This window comes from Stegodyphus dumicola, chromosome 9, assembly GCF_044657685.1.
Source record: "Stegodyphus dumicola isolate Sdum_Otavi_A_Nest chromosome 9, ASM4465768v1".
Taxonomy (NCBI): domain Eukaryota; kingdom Metazoa; phylum Arthropoda; class Arachnida; order Araneae; family Eresidae; genus Stegodyphus; species Stegodyphus dumicola.
Window position 1 is genome coordinate 30,355,315 of NC_140776.1, and position 24,236 is coordinate 30,379,550.

Genomic DNA, 24,236 nt, shown 5'->3' on the forward strand with positions numbered 1-24,236 from the left:
AAAATCCTGATTTTTCCAGAAAGTTTTTTCTGTTATCATTCAAGTCATAAATTTATGTTTGTTGTTTTGTTTAGTTGTTCAGTTTTTTATTTGTTCCATAAAGTGGAAGAGTAGCTCAAAACCTACTATTATGAAAGGATTATAAATCAAAAATTCTTTTCACAATACTTAATTTAATGACGGTAGTGCTATTATAAGTGTAAGGTGTTGAATGCCATAAGGGCAGAAAAAGACTGAACTAAAGAAATATAACTTTAAAAAATTTGATGTGGACACCACGTGACTTCCTTGTATGGCCTATTAAATTATACACATTTTCCCTGCATTTGATATAAGCATAACTCCTCAAATTTCATTTAGAGTTCATTGAGTTCTCCCTTCGCGGCAAGGTAAAAATACATAAAAACTCGAAACATCCTCATTAAATTTACAAAATACAGAAAAACATAAAACACCAAATACAGTTAAAAACAGCTAAGAAAACAATTGTTACAATTAAAATTAGAGTTTCTACCAAAAGCAAGCAATTCGGTTAGCGGTCAGGAGGACAGAGTTTTCGGTGCACAAAACTGAAAGTTTATTTTTTCTCCCAGTCAACAAAAAGATACTGAAGTTGATGCACAAATGAACTTAATTCACTATTTTACTAAGAGTTTCAAATGTAAACAAATGACGTTCTCTTTAGGTTTAGTACCACTTAAACGACGTTTAAATTGTTGATAATTCTACAAGTATTGCACGCAGATTAAATAAAGACATAAAAATCTTAGCCGGAACGCAAGAACAACATTATTCAATCTCTTTTAAAGCAAAAAATGCGCAATTTATCAGCATGTAAGAATATAAAAAACTGAGCTCACCGAACCGGGTAGCAGAGCGGGTATACATATACGTTTTGTGATGCCGATTGCAACCAAAAAGGAAGGTGCACAACCACATGTTATAGCAGTTTCACACAGAAAATTTCAACGCTCTGAGGCTACCCATTTTTGAGCTATGCGAGATACATACATACGTATGTACGTATGAAAAAATAAGATGTTATGAAGAAAATTTTATGAAGCCATCTAAATCCATTTTACAATCCGTTTTAGAATAAGGAGTCCTTTATTCTCTCCGTACGTACAGATGTTAAGCAAAAACGTAGTTCACTTGTATTCAAGAGTGGTCAAAATGAATATTTTCGTTGAAATATGATGCCCGAAAATTTTCGCGATTACAATAATTCCTTTACTTCACAAGGAAGTAAAAAATACAAAAATTATGCGAAATTCCAAGACATAAATGCGTAACAATCTGCAATTAAATAATGACAAATAAAATGCAAACGCATCAGCAACACATGATTTCAAATGGGTAACAAGATGTAAAAATAATCGTCAAAATACCTTCACTAATGTCATGTTTAATGTTATGTAATGCCTTGTTGATCCATTTACTATCGTCAGCTTCGAAATCAAACAACCTCGCATGATGTTGGGGAAATTAGAAATTCATTCGACGAGTTCTTAGCAATGAGAATTATGCAATGGAATGCTTGTTTAGGTCATTACGAGTACTTGCCCCAAGCATCTAAAATGCAACAGGTAATAAATCAGCCTTTTCCTAAACATATCTTTTTAGTGTTTCTCCAAATGGCTGCAATCAAATTTTCTCTCAGGCATGTGCTTGTAATATAATAATAATTTGGACTATATATAATATTATATACGTAATATATTATATATGTAATATAATAGATTCGGACTTCATACAAATCTCTGTACCTGTGGGAATGAAGGCACAATACATCATTATCTCTTTCACTGCAACCTTACTAATCATTATCACCTTAAAGCATACAATTTAACTTCTGCTTAGTTATGGTTTCAACAGTTATTAAAATGTAATATTCTAAAAATCATTTTCAAAATATAAAAATTATATCTCCGCAAACATCGATAATCTTAAAGGAACTTGAAATCATATTATTCGATGTTCATTTACCTTATTTACGCTATCCTTTTTGTTACCCCATTTTAATACGCTATCCATTTTGTTACCTCATTTTAATGCTTTCACTCAAGACCATCTTCAAGATCTCCCAAGCTCAATCAAGAATTTAAGAATATTTTCTAACTCCATCTCCTTAATATATTAATCTTAAATATATTAATAAAGTCTCAACTCAAGATTATTAGTCAAGACTTTTACTCAAGAATGACTCTCTATCAGGAATTTCCAAGAATTTTCCATTCAAGTTATCATAATTCATTCAAATACTATTTCTCATCAACTTTTATTCAATTAATGCTCTTCATTCTCCATAATTAAAAACTAAACCTTTTACAAAACTTACATTCTATGCACCTACTATTCTCATACATTATGTTGTTCATTTTCAAAATTTGCAATGATCTTCTTAAGTATTTACTTACGTATTTAGTTTCATTTACTTACATATTTATTTAGGTATTATGTATTTATATGTTTAATTTTTTTTTAATTTTTATTATATAATTCTCAAAATTCTAATACTATATTGACTTCATATATGACAACACTGTATATAACAACAATCTAATTCTTCATATATAACAACATTTATCTAATTCTAAATTTTTAATTTTTATTTATTGTATCTATTTATGCATTTATATATTTATTTCTTGATACTTAATTTTTGTTATGTAATTATGAAAATTCTCAAATTTTATTGTATTTTATATATACCAACACAGCTGGTAGATGATTCCATCAGTTAAGCATAAAAGCTGAATGTCTTAAAGGCGGTGCAGCTGCTCATCTGATGGTAAATAAATAAATAAATAAGTATAATAATAATAACAGAAGGGAAATAAGCAACATCGATAACTTGTGCTGATGGTACTGTCAGACAAGTGAGTATAAGTAACCACAACAAAATTTATTTCATTTACAGAACAGGCGAAGATTTATAATTTTGCTGCTGAAGAGAAATGCAAAGAATGCTATAGCCATACAGCATACAGGACTTACCAAATTACGTCTTACTGAATCACCTAGATTTAATTATGGAAGATTCATTTATTATTTATTATTATTAGTAAAATTTTAAAATCCATTTTTTTATTGGCGTCCAGCTTTTAAACAACAAAGGAGTACACTCCTCAGTTCTTTTGGGAAGTCATGCACTGTACACAAACACAGAAAAATAGAGCTTATTATCTTTTCCTATTTCTTTCTAAGCAATGGTATTTTTACGATCTTGCATCGCTTTCAAAAATGCAGTTGTCAAACTAATCAGGTGTTCTGATGCAGATTCTTTTCTTATTTAAATTTTCATATTATATTAAATTTTTTTGCCATATACTACCTCTTCAACGCCTTCAAGTACTGTAGCAGCAAATAACGAATAAAAGGAACAGGGAAGATTATACCCTTGGTAGAAGAAATAAACTTGCTCCTGCTCTTGTACGTGAACAGCATGCAACATCGACGATAAGGCAGGTTTCACGAGTGAATGAACCGGCCATAAGAACAATCAAGAGCCTGTTATGCAGGCAAGTGCTACACGTGGAACAATAAAAACTTAATGGTTTTTATATGGTTTAGACACTGCTATGATTTAGTGAACACGGATAAAGGTTCTCCTCCACCCCGTTCTCTTTCGTTAGCAAAGTTTTCCCAACTGAAGCAAGTATCTTTGATTGTTGTACTCCTGGAAAAATCACCTACAGGATTTGAAATAAACAGCTACACAGGTCAGGTAGAGGAAAAAATCTTATAAGATATAAAAAAAAAGAGATTATTTTGGATTCAGTGTATCAGATATACGACAAAAGATGTCTAATGCATGAGAATTATTAGCCCAGAAGGGCTATTAATTTCGTTTTGCCATTTTGCGTCGAACCAATCTGAATGTCCGTTTCACTTTTCAAGCTGTTGCCACCAAATATTACAGCCCTCTATTATATTTAAAGAAATGAAATAATGAAGATTCTGCATAAATGTATGTATGTTTCTGCACTGTGATAAAACAACGATACCTAGAGACGCATCCAATTTTGAATAACGTCCGTTTCCACCCGAATATGGACATCTGGAACCCAAATAAAGAGATAAAATATAAAGATAGAGATAAAATAGCGTGCGAGACTGTGTATCAGAAATTTAAAGATATGTCATTTTAAAATTATTTTGCGATATACTGAACTTAATTTTATGGTTTAAGTGCGAAGAACATGATATTTAATAAATAAAGGTAACACACAATACATTAAAAAAAAAAAAAAAAAAAAAAAAAAAAAAAAAAAAAAAAAACCGCCTCTTTGGGAGTAATTAAAAAGCTGAAAGTTTTGAGAATTTTTTTTTTTTTTTTAAGTTTCTTATATAAAGTAGGAGCAATTTTTATCTTGGATACATAGCTTTCCACGAAGGACGTTTTTTTAAATAGGACATGACGAATTAGGCTTCCGTCTAAAATACATGTTTAAGCTTTTACATCTATGAAAGATAAACCACAATCTTACCGTTAGTCCAGGATGTAATCAGTTTATCTCTAGAAATAACTCAATATTAATCATTAAAAATTTTTAATTAATAAACTTAATCTCATTATGGGCCACCCAGACTGTATAGTGGTTAGCGGAGCCTATTGCGAAAGCCTTTGGGTTCGAATCCCGGGGAAGACATGAATACAGTCATGCACTATACAGCAATACAGAAAAGCACAGACAGAATTTTTCAATCTTTTTGACATAAATGTATAGTGTCTTTGCGGCATGCGGTTATTTTAAATATATGGCGAACCGAAAGTCCTCTCATGTGGTTTGTTGGTAAGGGAGAGAGGTGGAAATCTCTCAGACCACCTTCGGGGTGTTCTCAATATTAGGGTGAAAGGAGAAGTTCAACCTCCTTGAGGCTCTGGCAATTATTCTTCCAAGAAATACATAAACAAGGCAACAACAACAACAACAGCTTCATTACAATCATAAAACAACTCCATTTTTTTATTAAGAGCATTAATGCAGCAACAGATAAAATAAACGAAACAAAACAACAACAAAACAAACAAAAAAAAAAAAAAACTGTTCAGAATGAATTTTTTTTTTATAAATTATGTTAAACTTGTTAATTCAAACAAGTTTTCTCATACTCAAAGATGGCATATTTCGTGGAATACTTTCTAAGAGAAAAAATTTGTTTTTATTTGTGTTCGAAAAAATGACTCAACACAAGCAGCTCTGTCAAGATTTGAAATGAATCACACTCAGTATCCAGACGTTTTATTCACACGTAACAGAATTTTGATACGATAATTTTTCCTTTTTATGCTTTATAAGGTATTCTCTCCCTCGTACCAGCATGCCCTGGTGGTGTAACGGTGACACACTCGGCTCGCATTCGAGAGGTCCAGGATTCGAGTCACATCGAGGGCGCAGCACATTTTTCACGTCTCCTGCTTCAAAACAACTCAATGAGTCTACAGTAGCGTCCGAACTCAAAGGTGGTGGACAACAGTTCGTCACCATCAGGATTTGGCTACTGGGTCTCCTAATCCCTAGTTGCCCTCTAAAAGGCGTAGTACATAAATTATTGTCTCCCTCGTTCCAACATGCTTTCGCGCTGTAACAGTAACACACTCGGCTCGTATTCGAGAGGTCCAGGATTCGAGCCCCATCGAGGGCGCAGCACATTTTTCACATCTCCTGCTTCAAAACAACCCAATGCGTCTACAGTAGCGTCCGAATTCAAAGGTGGTGGACACCAGGATTTTGAGACTGGGTCTCCTAATCCCTAGTTGCCCTCTAAAAGGCGTAGTACACAAAGTATTGTCTCCCTCGTTCCAACATGCTTTCGCAGTGTAACAGTAACACACTCGGCGAGTTTCGAGAGGTCCAGGTTTCGAGTCCCGGCGAGCACATTTTTCACGTCTCCAGCTCCAAAATAACCTAATGACTCTACATGCTTTCTATACGAAATGAAATTGCAGAGATTTTATAGGCTTTACTAATCCGAATTTATAAAATAAATTTACATAATTTTTAACGCAATCCTTAAAGCTGTAAGGAATTTCTACGTTCCTCTGTGTGTGCTTCTCGTTGTAAAAGTGACTAGCACGTTCATTTAGCAACTGAGAAATCCATACTTTAAATCCCAGAGAGAGAGAGTAGTTGACGTAGTAGTCCTGCTCTAAAAACCTTATTTACCTGGCGCTGAACTAAAATGCGATGAACAGTAACTTTATAACGGGAAGAATCTAAGGAAGCAACACATTCAGTGACTAGCATGTCCAGCGGGAGATCCGTAGTTCGAATGTAGGACAGGGTACTTATGATATTTCCCATTTCCCACTCCCTAAAGCCTAATAATCGTAATTTACCTACGTAAGGAGTGCTATATCCATGACCGACTATCTGACGAAGACTGTTTAGCATATACACTCTGTCCCAAAAACTTATAGACTCGAGTAAATTACATGTTTAAGAAAAACAGATATGTATAAAATTACCCAATTAAGATATGCTTATTTAAAACACATGTGCCTTATATCTGAGTAAATATTTAATAAAAATAGCAATTTTATCTTTTAGAAAAAATAAAAATAGAAAAAAAAATGCGTGTCCCAAAAGTTTATAGACAAATGTATTTTTATGCTAATTGGTTAGCAACAATCATGGTGCGGAACTGGTGCCTTGTATATGATGATAATGCCCACATTCAAACCTCCAATTTAAAAAAGAAAAAAAGATAATTTGAAGTGTGTTTAGCCTAAGCAACTTTCTGACATTGAAGTTAATAGGATTCTGAACTTTAAATTGCACGGTAGGTCTGTTAAAGAAATTTTGAATCTATCTGTAAGCATAGTTTATCGTGTAATGTCTCATAAAACGCTACATAAGCCAAAACCACATTCAGGAAGACACCCAGTAACGGACAGTCGCAGCTCTAGGCAAACACACCGAATGGCTTCGACACAGATAAAGCCTTTTCGGCAAATTACAAGCGCTTGTGGATTGAAAATATTCAAAAACGTTGTTCATAGGCAAATCAAATAATCTGGTTGTATGATTCAAGTAAAAATGGCTTGGTCATTAACCTCATGACATATAGGGACAAATGGATCTCTGTAATTTTCAGTGATAAAACAAGGTGGAATCTAGATGGTCCTGAAGTGTATTCATATTACTGGCCTGACTTACAAGAAGAGCCTCGGAGCTATTTCAGTAAGAACAGTGGAGGTGGATCAATTATGGTGTGGGCAGCTTTCGGTTTCAACGAGTAAGTGGGTTTCACTTTTCTAGATGGTGGGCAAAATTCCTGCTAATTACGTAGAAACACTAAGAGACCATCTTATGCCATTTGCAGAAAACATTAGATGATAGAACTGGGTGTGCCAGCATGACAAGAGTAGAGGCATGAACCCATTCATACCTCTACTACTACAAAAAATTACTTAGACATGGAAAATGTCACTGCTCTTGAGTGGCCACCAATGAGCCCCGACTTTAACAAGATCGAGAACGCGTTGGGTATTATGTCTCGCAAAGTTTATAAAAATGCAAAGCAGTTTCTTTCCATGAATGCCTTAAAAGTGGCCATCGAGACAACATGGTACAATGTGGAACCAAGTTATCAGAAAACTTCGTTTTCTCGGTGGAGAAACGTATATTCGACGTTATACGGAATAATGAGACGGCTCCGAAGTATTAAGTAATTTTAAGTAGATCGCAAGTTGTTAAAATGTTCATATTCTATAAAATTTTGGGACGTATACTCTTCTGTTTATTTATTTTTGCTAAAATACAAATTGCCATTTTAGTTGAATATTTGATGGAATGCAAGTCGCATGTGATGTAAATAAAAAGATTTTTATTTGGTGGCTGCGTTCATTTCCATTTTTATTAAAAAAACGTAATATAGATGAGTCTATAAACGTTCGGGACAGAGGTGTACTTTCTGCATAGACTATCAAAACACTTAACCGCCTGATTTGATCGACTGAGTGTCAATAAAAGGAAATAAACCATCCGTGGTTAATGCCTTATCCATATCATTTCTAAAGAACAAAAGAATAAAATTGTTAGATGAAAAAAAAATCTGAAATGTTCCAGATTTTAATTAAATTACGTCCGAAGGGGCGTTTTATAACATTTTATATGTTACATTTATTTATTAAATATCACGTTCTTCGCACTTAAACCATAAAATTCAGTTCAACAGCAGTCTCGCAAAATAGTTTTAAAATGAGCATATCCTTTAGAATTTCCGATACACAGTCTCGCGCGCTGGAGACAAAAATGTTTTTTTCTGTAATACGTTGCCATTGCTCGCTTTGAAATAGTTTAGCTTGTTAATCAAAAATTCGTTAAAGTTTTACAAGATATGAAATTGCTAATAAAACAAATTCCAAATTTCAAATTAGTGCTTCCAGATGCCCATATTCGCAGGTTCCGTTTTTTTATCACAATGCTAGAAACATACATACATTTATGCAGATTCTTCATTATTTAATTTCTTTAAATATAATACAGGGCTGTGATATTTGGTGGCAACAATTCGAAAAGTGAAACAACGCTTGTAGTGAATCAACGCAAAATGCCAAAACGAAATTCATGGTCCTTCTGGGAAAATTGTCCCTTTGGACTGGGGGAAAAAAAAAAAAAAAAAAAAAAAATCAAAAAAAATCTGAAATGTTTCAGACTTTAAATTACGTCCAAAGGGGCGTTTTTTAACATTTTGTGTGTTACCTTTCTTTATTAAATATCATGTTCCTCGCACTTAAACCATAAGATCCAGTGCAACAGCAATATCGCAAAATAGTTTTAAAACGAGCATATCTTTAGAATTTCCGATACAGAGACTCACGCGCTGGAGATAAAAATGTTTTTTCTGCACAACGTTGCCATTGCTCGCTTTGAAATCCTTGAGTTTGTTAATCAAAAATTCGTCAAAGTTTTAAAAAATAGGAAATCGATCATAAAACAAATTTCAAATTTCAAATTTGGTCTTCTCATATTCGTTGGAGGATTACGTTATTCAAAATTCGATGACTCTATGTACCGTTATTTTATGACAATGTGAGAAATATACATACATTTACGCAGATTTTCATTATTTAATTTCTTCAAATATAATGCAGGACTCTAACATTTTATGGCAACAGTTTGAAAAGTGAACCGACATTTATCCGTCCGACGCAAAATGCCAAAACGAAACTAATAGTCCTTCGGGATTCAAATCCCTTTGGACTAAAAAAAAAAAAAAAAAAAGGTAAAATTATTTATTGCTATGCAAGTGAAAATATTTTATATAAGAATGTAAAGGAATTTCAGAAGTAAAAAGAGTATGAATAATTAAACGAAAATGCTTTTGGCGTAAAGAATAATCGTAGAATATAAGAAAAGTCAATTTTAAGCAGATAAATGTGAGCTTACCGTACTGCGTAATCAGTTGAAATACGTGTTTGGCTCTTCAGCTTCAGAACTTAAACACTTATTCAGATAATGCAATCATAGGTACATCCTTTTTTTACTACCGAATCTTTCTTTTACATTTGCAACACTTTCGATGTCGAATAAACAAATGTCATTACATTTGCGAACCAAAACAGCTAGTAATTAAATGTAAAGCTACAAAATTCACTGCCTTTTCTGTGCGTTTGATCTCCAAGCGTCAACCTTTTATTATTTTTCAAATATATAGAGCAATCGGGCGTACCTTGATTCAGAAATATCATGACCAAAACATGGAGAAGCTAGGCTTAGTAACAAAAGCAAAAAGAAGTAAAAAACTAGCCAGAATCGGGTTTACTTCGGTATCCTTAGACCTAGTTCATATCAGTTGAATAGATAAATGCTTGTTCATAACTGGTTCACAGCTATGAAGGTCGAACCTTTTGACCCGAAAACATAACCGACGAATAAAATTTCAGGTTTTTTAGCATACTTGCCGATGGTCAGTAAAGTAATATTACCTGAATACCTACGTTTCATTAAATACATATTCTATACATTCTAGGCTTCCTGCATAATATATCTCTCCTCACTTTCATGAAACACATCTAATGTATACACCGCATGACTTCCTTGTACGGAACATTAAATTATACGCGCTTTTTTGCTGCATTTCATTTAAACTTATTTCCTCGAATTTCATTAGAGATATATTTCTCATTCAGTTAATTCTGTCTTCAGTTTGCGGCAAGGCAAAAATACATAAAACCTCAAAATATCTTCATTAAAAATCGAAAAATATAGAAAAGAAAAGAAAACACCAAATACAGTTAACACAATTTAAAAAAATTACAATTAAAATTAGAATTTCTTGGCAAAAACAAGCAATTCGGCCAGCAGGCAACAAGGCAGATTTTTCGGTGCGCAAAAATTAAAGTTAATTTTGGTCCCACTCGGCAAAAAGACATTGCCGGTGCAGAAACTGAATTCACTATTCTGCTAAGTTTCAAATGTAAACAAATATGGCTGCTATGGCAAACCATAATTAGGCTTAGGAGCACTTACACAACTTTTAAATTATTGATAATTCTACAATTATTGCATGCAGATTAACTAAAGGCATAAAAACCTTAACCGAAAGATAAGAACAACATAATTCAATCATTTTTAAAGCAAAAAATGCGCAATTTACCAACATATAAGAATAAAAAGAAATGAGCTCACCGAGCCGAGTAACAGAGTGGGTTTATATGTATTTATATACTTTTGGCACGGCCGATTGCAACCAAAAAGGAGAGGTGCACAACTGCATATTATAGCAGTTCTACATACAAAATTTCAATGTCCTGAGGCTACTCGTTTTTGACTTATGCGAGATACATACATACATATATATGTATATACGTACGTAGAGACGCCACAAAAAATCTCTTCTGAATCCATTTTAAATCAATTTTATAATTCGTTTTGGGAAAAAGAGTCCTTTATTCTGCCCTTACGTACAGATGTCACGCAAAAACATCGTTAGATTGCATTAGATAGCGGTCAAAATGGGTATTTTCGTTGAAATATGGTACCTGGAATTGTTCGTGATTACAATACTTCCTTTACTTCGTACAAGGAAGTAAAAAGGAGACAAAGATATCTCGCTGAAGGTTTATGAGTAATATGAATGCTTTAATTAATTGTCTTATAGAATGATGAGACCTACACTACTGTACCTGAAGTCACTGCAACGCAGTGCCATAGGGCAGTTTATGGGCCCTGGGAGTGACTATACCTCTAAACCTTAATACTGTGACTTCCTTGTACGGTTTATTAAATTATACACAGTTTTTTGCTGTAATTCATTTAAAATTATTTCCTGGAGTTGTTCTAATTTATCTAACCGATTCCTTAAAGCAAGTTAAATTTCAAAACTGCAAATTTTGAAACTAAATATCCCTGTTATTTTTTGTCGTAGGAGTGTTAAACTTCTTAGAATTTTATTTTTTCGCAAGGAGTACAAAGCTTTTCTAAATATAAGCATAGGAACCGGGTGACCGTATTAAAAGTTAGATTTCGTTATTTTTAGAAAAATAATTTTTAGCCCAAATGGGCGTCAGCCCAGAATGGCTATTAGTTTCAAAACGGCATTTTACGTCGAATCACTTTAAATGTCCGAACCTCTTTTTATATTGGGTTGCCACTAAATATTATCATATTATCGCCTTGTATATTCAGTAAGAATATTTATGTTCTCAAAATACCGATCTCCTTCAGAAATCTTTAGTGACACTTGCATTTAATTTATCTAATGTCACTTAAAAAATGCCTTTTTATCCTAAGAGCAACATAACTGAAGTTTTTCTTTCACAATCAGTTGTTATTAAGTTTATATTTTTTTCATATTTTGACTGTACTTAACTAATATATGACTATGCTCATTTAACAAATATAGAGCATACACATAGATTATTTAAAATTTAAATTATTAATAATAAGTTTTCTGTTATTAAACATAATATTGTTAGGTTCAAATAACACGCCGAACAAATATTAATTTAGAAGTCAAACAACAAAAATCATCGTTATATTTTCAAATTTTCACAGGACTAGTTTCGATGGTTTTACCGAACCACCTGACAAAGTGCAAAAGTCAGTTTCATTTGCACTTTGGCAGTTGAGGGTGATGGTTCGGTAAAACCATCGAAACTAGTCCTGTGAAAATTTGAAAATATAACGCTGATTTTTGTTGTTTAGCTTCTAAATTAATAATGATGCTATTTATGAATGATGAATTTAGGTAATATTAAATTCCCTTAGAACTAACACACAGAATGCTAACTTTTGCGATTCATATAATCATAAATATATATACAAAATTTTAGTAAAGTCTATCATATGTATCAATCTATTGATGATTATTGTTACGAAATGTCCAGGCGCGGTAAGATGGCTTCCGCGCAAAGCAGTTTTAGGGTTGCCATAAAATAGCAAGGGAAGGCAGGGTTGCCACATTTGGTGAGAAATCGCCGATTTGGGAAATTAGCCGACAAAATTGGCGTTATACCATGGACGGATGGAGAACCTTCTGGAACGAATTCTTACCGGTTTAGCCCAGAATGTTCTCGAAGGCAACCCGAAAGCTATATAAATTCTGCTGGTCCGCAATCAGAGAGTGTGCCTCATAGAGTGCGAGATAGTTAGTATCTCGTCTAGCGAGTCAGTCGATCGAGTTGACAGCCAGGCAGCGAGTGCCGAGTGGGTCGTCGAGTGCACCGAAGGAGTCTGTTAGTGTATCGCGGTTAGTGCATCGTCGAGAGAGCGTATTGAGCTCCAGGAACGACTGAACCGAAGAGTCGGGTGCTGTGCTCTGTGTGTCGTCGAGTGCATCGCGAGTTGTAGCGTGGAGAGTCTCGAGAGTACGTGGAGTTCCGAGAACGACCAAGCAGAGTCGGGAGTGTACTCTGGTGATTTGCAGTGAAGCTGTCTCCACCGTTATTGCCTGAGAGTGTGAAGGCTGTGTCGCTGATTGTTCCAGCGTGTTAATAGTAGATCTTCGACGACTGTAAAAGTGTTTTGGAGCTGTCCTGCTTGATAAATAAAGTGTGTTTCGACATTCCATCATGTGCTGTCGTCGTTTTTCACTTTAAATTCACGCGAACCCCGTACGAACGTGAAGGAGAAGAAAATAACGTAACAACTGGTGTCAAAAAAAAAAAAAAAAAAAAAAAAAAAAAAAAAAAAAAAAGGGTAACAACATCATTTGTAATCTTAAGAACAGTGATAACATGAATCACATATGTCATCATATTTTATCAGGAATAAAATGTTTGTTTTATATACTTACAAATGCGAATGATAGACTTTGGTATTTCTTACTGCCTGTGCTTAAGCTTCCAAAAGACAAGAATGCAAATTAAAACTCAAATTTAGGAACTTCTATGACGAAATCTAATTCTAAATCTTCTACTGGTCATAACCTTGTACTGGTTTCGTTAAAAACTTGCTGAACTGGAGTAAGTTCTTCAAGAAATTTGCCCTCCCCCTTTCTTGCATTTTTTAATACACTTTTTTATCTCCCTCTTAGCTATGTTAGGAATGCAAGTTTTTTTTTTTGTTGCGACGCATCATTTTCAGAATTCATTCCATTGCAGTAAGCTTCTCGGTAAAACCAGCGTTTATTATCATTTTAAAATTTCTTTTAAATGTTTATGAAAGTTATTTATATTTAATGTTTTTTTACATTTGAAATTAGCATTGAATGACCATGTTTGGCTTCAACAAATTCAGGTTTTTGTAAATTACCGTTCAGGTTTTAAGCAGACGTGCTTGGAAATAGCAAAAGGTAAGTTAATCCCACGTGATGAAAAACAGAATTGCATTTCATGCTTGTGAATCGTTCTAAAATTACGTCACAGCAATTGGAGTATTTATTAGATTGTTAAGTTAACACATTCGCTGCCGAGCGACATTTTCAAAAAACAGTTCAAACCCCGACAACAAATTTTAATTAATTAATTGTTAAATAAAAATACAAAATATGTATTCATGGGAAAGATATTGAATTCAGATAATTTTTAATTGCTTATTAATTATACGGGTTATATCGTAGTTGGGTTTTGCCGTAAAATGTTTTATGACAGCTCCAAAGTTGCCGGTTGCCTATAACAAAGATTGATTATATTTAAAACAATTACTATAAAAAAGATTATTATAAATTGCTTGATTATTTTTAAAGTTCCTGTGTCATTTACTTATATGAATTATAATAATTACTTATATCAATTATAATAAGAACTTCTATTGCACTTATATTAATTATAATAATTACCTATATTGTACTCATATTAATATAATAATTCCCTTTACGTAACCGAAAGAACAATTCCTTATATTGTAGTTATATTAATTATAATAATTACTTATATTATACTTATATTAATTATAATAATTGTATTATATTTATATCAATTATAATAATTATATTATATTTATATTAATTATAATAATTATATTATATTTATATTAATTATAATAATTATATTATATTTACATTCATTATAATAATTATTTATATTAATTACTTATATTAATTATAATAATTACTTATATTAATCTCTTGAACTGCGCCAAATTGTTGTGTTTTTTTCCCTCATCCCAAAGCCAGATACCTTCAAAAAACCTGAAAATACTACGAGTTTTATCGCATGTGGCGTAGGTAAAACAAAAACGTTCTACGAATTAACTCGTAGCTGGCGCCTAAACACAAACTTCGACCTACGAAATAACTCGTGGTTGGCAGCGAACGTGTTAAGCAAGCAAATGAACAGTTATCCCGTAGTGTTAGCTGCCTCAACAAATGACTTTCTGAACAACTTTTTGTAATGGGGTGCATCCTAAAAAATTCAGACTCCGATTGATAGAGGTGACAGATGAGGATCATGGGGACTAGCAGCGGATAAATCGAGAAAGATTTCGTCTGAAGGTGCTACTGATTAGGGAGATGAAGGATAGCAGAAGATGGATCGGCGCGATTTTGACCACAGGATGAAATGGGAAAGGACGAATCGAGAAATTTCCAGGTTTAACTGTCTTCATCCAAGTAAATTATTGCCCTTTTGTTTCAGGATTATAAGCAAAATATCAAGTTTCATCTCCACTCACAAATAGTTTGAAAAAATTCAGAATTTTCAAAAGAAAAATTCAGATTAGATCATGATATGCGGAAATTCGATCTTCTTTTTGTTCTGCAGTCAATACATGAGACTAATTTGTTATTTTTTAAAGATATTTCAAATCAGTAACTTTATTGATCTTAAGCTCATCAGCTAAGTGGCAAATAATGATTATTCAGAAGCTGCTATCAAATTTTTCAATGTTCTCTTCTATTTGAGACGGTGAAGGAAGACTGATACTTAGTTTATCATCAGTTTCTTTGCATCCATCATGAAGTCGTCCATATAGAAATAAATTATTCGATAATGTTAATGCCGGTATACTTCAAAGAACTTTTCAAAAATCTTCATTGCTGTTTTCTCGCTTTACAGTAAACGTTATTGCTATTAATTGCTCAGCTTTTGAGTTTTGAATTCATTCATATTCAAAAATATATGATTAAACCACACAGAAAATTATATCTGTAAGCACAGTAATAAATGCTGTCAAATGATAATTGATAAATAGTCCTAAAATTCTGTAGACGGACCGTGTCATAAGTAAACTCTTTTTCATTGCTCATTTTTTCACTAGGCGCTATGCATCGTAACGGGACTACCATTATTTTTCAATGCAATAATTTTATTACTGCAATTATTATTAATAATTCAGTAATTATTATTAATTTTATTATTTTATTACTTGCTTTATACTAATTAATTTCTGTGTACATTTTACCGTCTTTTTCTGCTCCAGTTTGTGATAAAAATCATTTTGTTTGGCTAGTCTATTTTAATATAGCCAGTGCTTCATAGCAGTGAAGTGTAGGAGTTCATAGGAGCTCGACTCCGATACTTCTCAATTTTTGAGACAAATCGTAATTCTAGCCGGAATGTACTGGAGGCCTAAGTAGGGAGGTTTCGGCATTCCCTTTACGTAACCGAAAGAACAATTCCTTTATTTTAACAATAAGTAAGTTTTAAAAATCGATTCTAACTATTGAATACATATTTCTCTTTTCCTGTAAATAAACCCTTTAACGGAGGTTGAGACTTTTAAGAAAAGAAAAGCTCCCACTCACATATCAAATTCTTATTCTTCAAGAAATGCAATAAATTTATGACAGCGGGTAAATTTTTCGTCTGCGAAAGTAATAGATGGCATTATCCTGGTCATGCACGTCCAACACCTAGTGACTTCCCTTGGAACGATGTAAAAAATTTGGGGGACGAAAATTGCCATGTGTACAAAACCTTATATTTGTCCTCAGCTAATAGATCAACCCCTGGAATCGGGGGGGGGATTTTTTCATTTATGACTGTCACCTTTTTAGCTAGAATTATATCGGCAAGGCAACGTGATCAGAGAATGTTCTCTCTTTGTTTTCATACCTACACATCGTTAGGGCTAATAACACCGAAGATGCGTGCTGGATAATTATAGTTGTAAAGCACTGTATTATATGTAAATAAATGTGTTAATAACAAGTGGAATGATCACTTTCTTCTGGATTTTATGCTTGCACAAAAAACTAAACCAAAGGTAATGTAGTTACAAGAATATCTCCATTAAAACTGTCTTCTACATTCTCATACTATTCTTAGCATTCTCTCTATCAATAACTATTTAGCTGTTTGCTTTTTATTTGAGTTATTTTTTAGTCCTTGAGAGATCGTGTAACTCTAGCCAGAGCCCCAAGTATGACGAGGTTCCGTATTTTATTTTGTTATTTAACTATGCATCATTAATTTAATTTATTAAAGTATTAGGTACCTTTTTAATTTTACCGAATTTTAATTACTTTAATTATTAATTATTTTGCCACCCAACTGGGATAGTGGTTAGCGACACTGACTGCCGTAACGAAGCGTCCAGGCTCGAATCCCGGAGAAGGCATGGATGTTTGTAAATGTATAGTGTCTGCGCGGCATGGGAGCACTTTAAATATGCGGCTAGCCGAAAGTCCTCTAGAGAGGTTGATGGTAAGGGAAGAGGGGGGGATATATCCGGAGCCGTACCCCCGGGGTGCTTTCCTTCAAAATTGGCGGCGGAACGAAGCAAAATCATACTGTCACCTGTCTGGTGGACTAGGTTCTTACTTTTCTTTCTCCTTCATGACGGCCTTCCAAGGGGTTTTGGAACTTCTGGTTCTTGCTTTTCTTTCTCCTTCATGACGGCCTTCCAAGGGGTTTTGGAACTTCTGGTTCTTGCTTTTCTTTCTCCTTCATGACGGCCTTCCAAGGGGTTTTGGAACTTCTGGTTTAAAAAATTCTGCGTCTTTAGCAGTTCCTTGTTATCTGACATTTTCTGTTACCCGACCCATATTCAATCGCAGTTATGACGATGTATTATACTTTGATTACGCAATTAACTTTTACTGCAATTCAAAGCATCTAGATACCTGAATTAATCATTGCTGTTTAATTATCATTCCTTCTTAAAATAAAAAATAATCTTTCCAGTTCAAATACTTATATAGCAACCAAATTTAAATTCACTCTTCTTTCGATGCATCCTTCAAACGCAGTGAACCGTGCATAATTTGAAAAATCTGTTTTTCACTCTCAATGAAAACGCGTTCTTATTGAATTAGATAACTCTCTTAAGGTCGAAATGTTTATCCAAGTCAGAGAAGAAAATAAAAGGAGAGAATAAACAGTTTTCCTGACATACTTTTTTTAATAACAATAAACAAGCTAAGATGTCTAAGCAATGCAAATATTTTGAGCTTTAATGTTAACTGCTTTTACGTTAAATTCGGTGAAATGTCATGCATCCGTAAATTTCTTTATTTTAGTTTTCTTGTTACGGCATGAAACTAGAACACTGAGAGTTTCTGTACTTTCTATTATACATATTATTATGTATTGATACACTTGGAAATTATAAAAGTGAATAATGAAGTTGTTTTTCGCACTTAAACCATAAAATTCAATTCAACAGCAATAATGCACACCTGACGAATAAAATATCCGTGCTTGAAGATGCACACCACGTTAATGTTGATAAAGCGCTTTGAAATCGCTGAGTTTGCAAACCGAAAATTCATTAAAGTTTTACGAAATATGAAACAGATAATAAAACAAATTTCCAAAATCCAAATTCGGACTTCCAGATGCGCATATTCGAGTGGAGGACTACGTTATTCAAAATTGATGTCTCTAGGTACCGTTGTTTTTTCACAGTACGAGAAACATACACACATTCATGCAGATTCATCACTATTTAATTTCTGTATTTGGTGACAACAATTTGAAAAGTAAAACGCTGTTTATAGAGAAACAACGCAAAATACCAAAGCGAAATTAATAGCCCATCTGGGCAAATTGCCCCTTTGGACTAAAAATGCAAAAATAGAAAGAACAATTCAATCAAAATGTGATTCAACATTATCAGGAGGCATTAGATCAGATTCAAATCAATCCCTCCTTCCAGAAACATCGTTGCTTTTCTGTTCATCCGAAATTTGCTGATGAACTAACTATCTTAAATAATTTAATTATAATATTTCGTCAGAAAATTATAATATTTCTTTAAATATAATGCAGGGCTTTAATATATCATGGCAACAATTTGAAATGTGATTCAGAGTTTCAGAGTGAACTCAAAATGCTAAAACGAAATTAATAGCCCTTCTGAGCTTTAAAAAAAAATGTACTGACTAAAATGACGAACTAAAAGGGTGGTGCTCAAGAATTCGTCACAAAAAGGATTTGGCGTCTGGGTTCCCTAATCATCAGTCGCTATTTAAAAGGGGGAATATTATAGGGTCAGTTTGGATTCTCCCTTCTTCCAGTATGCCTCCGCAAAATGGCAAAACGAAATTAATAGCCTTTCTAGACAAATTGCCTCTTTGGGCTAAAAAGAAAAGAAAAATACAGAAACTTCAGTTAAAAAGTCTATTAAGAAAATTCAAAACTGGAGTTTCAAAAAGCATCAGTATGAAAAAAATCAATGCAAACGGGTACATTATTCAAGTCCTAGCAAAATATAACTGCACATTTCAGACACCTCAGACATCTTAACAACTCATAAAACTCCGCAGAGGTAATGAATACATCGACCCTTTGAATCGATTTGCCTATAGCAAAGGAGATCGTTACGATATAAGTTCAAAGAACGGCTATTCTTCCTGAACAAAATGATATATCACAGCTTCTACTTATAAAGAATTAAAAAGGGCCCCGATAATCTAAAGTGTGCCGGGAAGGGTTCTTTCTATCATAGCAAGAAGCATGCTCTTTTTATATATTATCTGAAGTACAAAATGTAATAACTTCAAACAAGTGAATTTCCATTTTTCAGCTGAGTTGCATTTCCTTGTAATATTATGCCAGCTCAACTACTGCGTGATACAGATTATGCATGCAGTGTTATATTTCTTAAGTCTTTTGATACGTTCTGAAGTCTGTTGATACGGAAGACATGAAAAATGAGCAACTCCCTCGCCGGGACTCGAACCAGAACTTCTCGACTACGCACCAAGTGTACTACCTTTACACTACGAAGGCAAGCTGGAAGGAAGGAGAAAATACCTTATATACTCCCTCTTTTAAAGGGCGACGGGGAGATTAGGGAACCCAGTCGCCAAATCTTGGTGGTGAAGAATCATCATCCACCACCTTTTTTTGAGTTCGGGCGCCAATGTAGAGCAGGAAACATGAAAAATGAGCACTGCCCTCTCCAGGACTCGAGCCTGGACCTTTCGAATACGTGTCACGTATGCTACCTTTACACTACGAAGGCATGCTGGAAGATGTCTTCGTGGTGTAAAGGTAGCATACGCATAGAAGAGAAAATACCGTATTGATTCAACATGTGTTAAAGTTCATTTACAACTTAAATTTCAGACACCTTAGGAAAAAGAAATCTTCATGTAAAATGATACGAAATATTTTATCGCTATAAAGTTATCAAATGCATAATTTTACATTTTACTTAAAGATGCAATTACAAAATTAAAATCATATGCCAATTCCAACATTTGTTCGTGTAACTTATTCCTATAACTTAATAACTACTCAGAGCTGTTTGAGATGCTGTTATTCAAATAAGGAATATTTATGATCAAGGGTTTTTAAAATATTAAGAGTATCGAATATCGTTATTAGCCCCAAAGCGGCCATTAATCTCGGATTTTGCATCTGTTCACTATAAACGACGCATCAATTTTCAAATTGTTGCCAACAAATATTATTGACCTCTATTATTTTTAAAGAAATTAAATAATCTGCATGTATGTATCTATGTTCTAGCAATATGAAAAAACGATGGTATCTACAAGTCGGAAAACGTTGTCCTCCACCCGAACATGTGCATCTGGGAAACAAAATTTTGAATTTGTTTTATTTATTTTTATTTTCATATTTAGTAAAATTTTAAAGAGTTTTTGATTAACAGATTCAATAATTTGAAAGCGAGTGGTGGCAACGCAGTTAGAAATAAAACATTTATATCTCCAGCGCGGGAGACAGTCTATCGGAAATTCTAAAGATACGCTGTTTTTTTAATAAGTCATCTTATTAAGAATACTTAACAACGGTGTGTTGAACTAAAAAATGATTGAAAGGGGGGGAAAGGAAAATGTATGCACTTAAGACTGCATCGGGAATTTTAAACAACATATGCTGCTAATTAAAGTTTGTGTGATTTTGCTGTCGAATTGTATACGGCATAAGTGCGAAGAAAACAATGCTTAATAACAAAGTTATAAAGACATAAATAAGTAAATAAATGGAAGACAAAAATGAAAAAGTAAATAAATAAAAAAATCAAGTAACCATACAGAAATGATAATAATAAAAAATACAAAAAAAGTTTTATTAAGCCATCTTAGTAAGAAAATCGAACATTGATATGACGCACTGAGGGGAGGGGAGGAAAGCAAAAATATGTTATTCTAATATTTAATGCTGCACCAAGAATTCTAAACGTATACTGCTACAGTCAAAAGTCGTTAATCCGGACTCGTCGGGACTTCGGCGATTCCGGATTATCGATTTTTCCGGATTATAGATCATCAGTTTAAATCTGGTAAAATGGCATGCAGAAATTATAAAATTAAAAATATGAAACCGTAATTTACGAAATAAAGAACAATTATGATTTAAAGGGTATCAAAATTTACAAAAAAAAAAAAGCGTAATATTTATTTGTTTACTTTATTAAACATTTCTTTCAATGTAAGTTGTTTAAGTTGCTTCGTTTTTTATGTTATAATATATTCTCTTTAATTCTATAAACAGACATAATTTCTTGTTCAGTTAAAAAGTTCCGCTGTTCAAGTGATATAACTGCTGTGTCGAGAATACCGACTAATTTGTCAATCGCAATTTTTTCGTTTTCAATAACCTCTGTCACTTTCTTCGCTATCGGAAGCGAATTATAATGACGAGGCATTTGATTTAAATATCAAAGACGAGATGAAATACTACATTGAGTAAGCAATTATAAGCCAAATAAAATAAAAACATCTGCCCTTAAGATAAGGATAGTGCTGACAGATCAACTTCCAATTCAATGCACGCCGCCGCGGCGTTAAAGATAAACAAAGTTTAGATAAACAAACGTTAAAGTTTAGATAAACTTTATCCATTTTTTGCAGCAATTCCACTTTTTGTTTAATGGACTCCGAAAGATACTTTCGCTTTGTATACCCTTTACATATTAGTAAATATATATCGGAAATTCTATTTGACATAATCGAAAGTTCAAGCTTACTTTTATAAAATTGCTTTAACAGTCTGCAAAAAATAATAATCCGGATCCAATTCGAAGATTAAGGAACAATGCAATCTGCAACATTAACTGAAATAGATAATTAGATAATTTTAGCTTAGCTTATCCCGTCCGTTATACATTAAACGCGCATTCGTAAACGTATTTTGCGCACGCGCACACGCAAATTAGCAGCGGTGAAGGTCTTACGCGCATGCGTCAACGCGACGCATGCGCAGAAAGTTTGTAGCTTTGAGGTCCGGATTATAGATCATTCCGGATTATGGGTGTCCGAATTAACGACTTTTGATTGTATAGTGTTTTTAAAATTTTTGTAATTTTGTTGTTGAATTGTATATGGGATAACTGCGAAGAAAACGATGCTTAATAATAAAGTTAAATACACAATAATAAAAGGAAAAAAGTTAACAGGAGTGAGTGAAACAGTAGAATGCTTGACTGCGAACTCAGCAAGAGCTTAAAATATCTTGACAAATCCTTTTGGGCCACCTTTAACATCTGAAATCTTTCAATTTTTTTAATGTTTTCTTGGGAATGACAGTATTTATTTTTTTTTACGCTGCCTATAGTCTTTCTAGAGACATTAGATATATTTTGGAAGCAGCCAAGATGAAAAATTAGCAACCGCCTTCGCCGGGAATCGAACCACGGACCTCTGGAATACCGGCCTAGCGTGCAGAACCACTACACCCCGAAGGCACGCTAGGAAGGCGGGAGAAATACCTTATATCTTTTTATCTCTTATTTTAAAACACTAAACATAAGTGTATTTAGCATCACTAAGAACTAAAACAAACATTATTATTATTATTATTATTATTATTATTATTATTATTATAAGGACACAAGCCCGATACTCCTAGTCAGCACAAGCCGGCCGTACGATTAAAAAATGGGATTGGCCAGAAAAAAACAAATATAAGGGGGGGAAACATATAAAGTCCAAAGTCTGTGTCTCAGTGCCGAATTCCAACTCTATCTTTGTTCGTATTTATAATATTCATTATTGTCTCTGCAAAAGCTTTCAAATTTCAATAGTTCCTTTTAACATCTTCTTTAAAATTCTTTCTATATTTCTCTCTTGCCCTCCGGGTAAGCGTACATTCACAAAATATTTAAAAACAGCATATCTTTAAAATTTCCGATAGACAGTCTCTCGCCGTAAAGTTATTTTTTTTTTCCCATCCAGTGTTGCTATTGCTCGCTTTGAAATCGTTGAGTTTGTTTATCAAAAATTTCGTTAAAGTTTTAAAAAATTTGAAATGGATAATAAAACAAATTCGAAATTCAAAATTCAAGCTTCAAAGTGCCTATGTTCGGTTAGAGGACTACGCTATTCAAAATTTGATGGCTCTAGGTGCTTTGTTTTATCACAGTGCGAGAAACATTCATTCATTCATGCAGATTCTTCATTATTTAGTTTAATATAATACATGGCGAAAATATTTGATGGCAACATGTTGAAAAGTGAAACTACGCAGAAAGTGAAACGACGCAAAATACCTTTTTGAGACTGATAACCCTTTGGGTTTAACGACTGTTTGGGCTAATAAATACCTCAGATGATTTATCAGTATAAATTCTAAGTTATACTTGGTGATTTGATTCCATACTATAGTATGTTTGCGTATATTTACTATATTATTTCCGTTTTGAAAATTTATCCTTTTAGAAAACCACAAGTAATTACACAGCATCGATACACAACCACAAGTTCGTTATTAAATTATCATTAAGCGATTCCATTTAAAGTAATGGATTACTTTAAACCATACTTATGCACTATTTTAAAGCTGAAAATGCTACAAATACTTCATCATAATACGAAACGCAGCTGCGAAAACCTTTAATCCACTGCGAACTTTTCGAATTAAATATATATTTCCGTAGCTGGAAGATACGCCATGATAAAATTATTATAAAACCATATTGTATACGGAAAATAAATTGTATAAAATTACAAGAGGGAAAAAACAGCTGCATAAAAAGATTAATTAGAATATGGAATTCACGTGAAAATAACTATTCAATCTGTTTGGGACGCAATTTTTGACTGGAAAGACATTTTCCGAGTCTTAAAGATCTATGAATGGGAAAAGAATATAATCACATACCTACTGCGATGTTCTAGTTGGGCAGAATACACTTCTCCGCAAGTTCATTTCTGTTCAAGTTCTCAAACAATGACGCGTGAGCTTTCCCCGACAAGCGAAGTGACAATTAAGTTTCGGCGAGACAGATATGACAGGAGAGGATAAGACAGATATAGATGTCTTCTTGGAGAAGGAGGAGGTGAGAAAGAACGATACCTCGTAAGAACATCCGATCAGAAGGAGGCGGCTCCGGCAACTGACGGATGCCCGAGATGAAGCAACAGTGCTTGATCTTTGGGTACAGAAAACGGGAGAGGAGGTGCTCCACCCACTCGCGCATGCTCTCTGT

At 33.5% G+C, this 24,236-nt stretch overlaps 1 protein-coding gene across 4 annotated transcripts in view; it reads right to left on the minus strand.

Annotated features, from left to right (window-relative positions):
- LOC118183158 (solute carrier organic anion transporter family member 74D-like) overlaps nt 1-24,236 on the minus strand; it is a 501,251-nt gene that overhangs the window by 158,121 nt on the left and 318,894 nt on the right. The window contains exon 1 of one of the 4 annotated variants that reach the window (XM_035352601.2): nt 23,909-24,128. The exons of 2 other annotated variants lie outside the window; for them this stretch is intronic. The gene's annotated coding sequence lies outside the window, so the exon portion shown is untranslated. Of the gene's footprint in view, nt 1-9,398; nt 9,602-23,908; nt 24,129-24,236 lie in introns of those variants that run through there. One more of the 4 variants, XM_035352600.2, reaches the window with a different exon arrangement.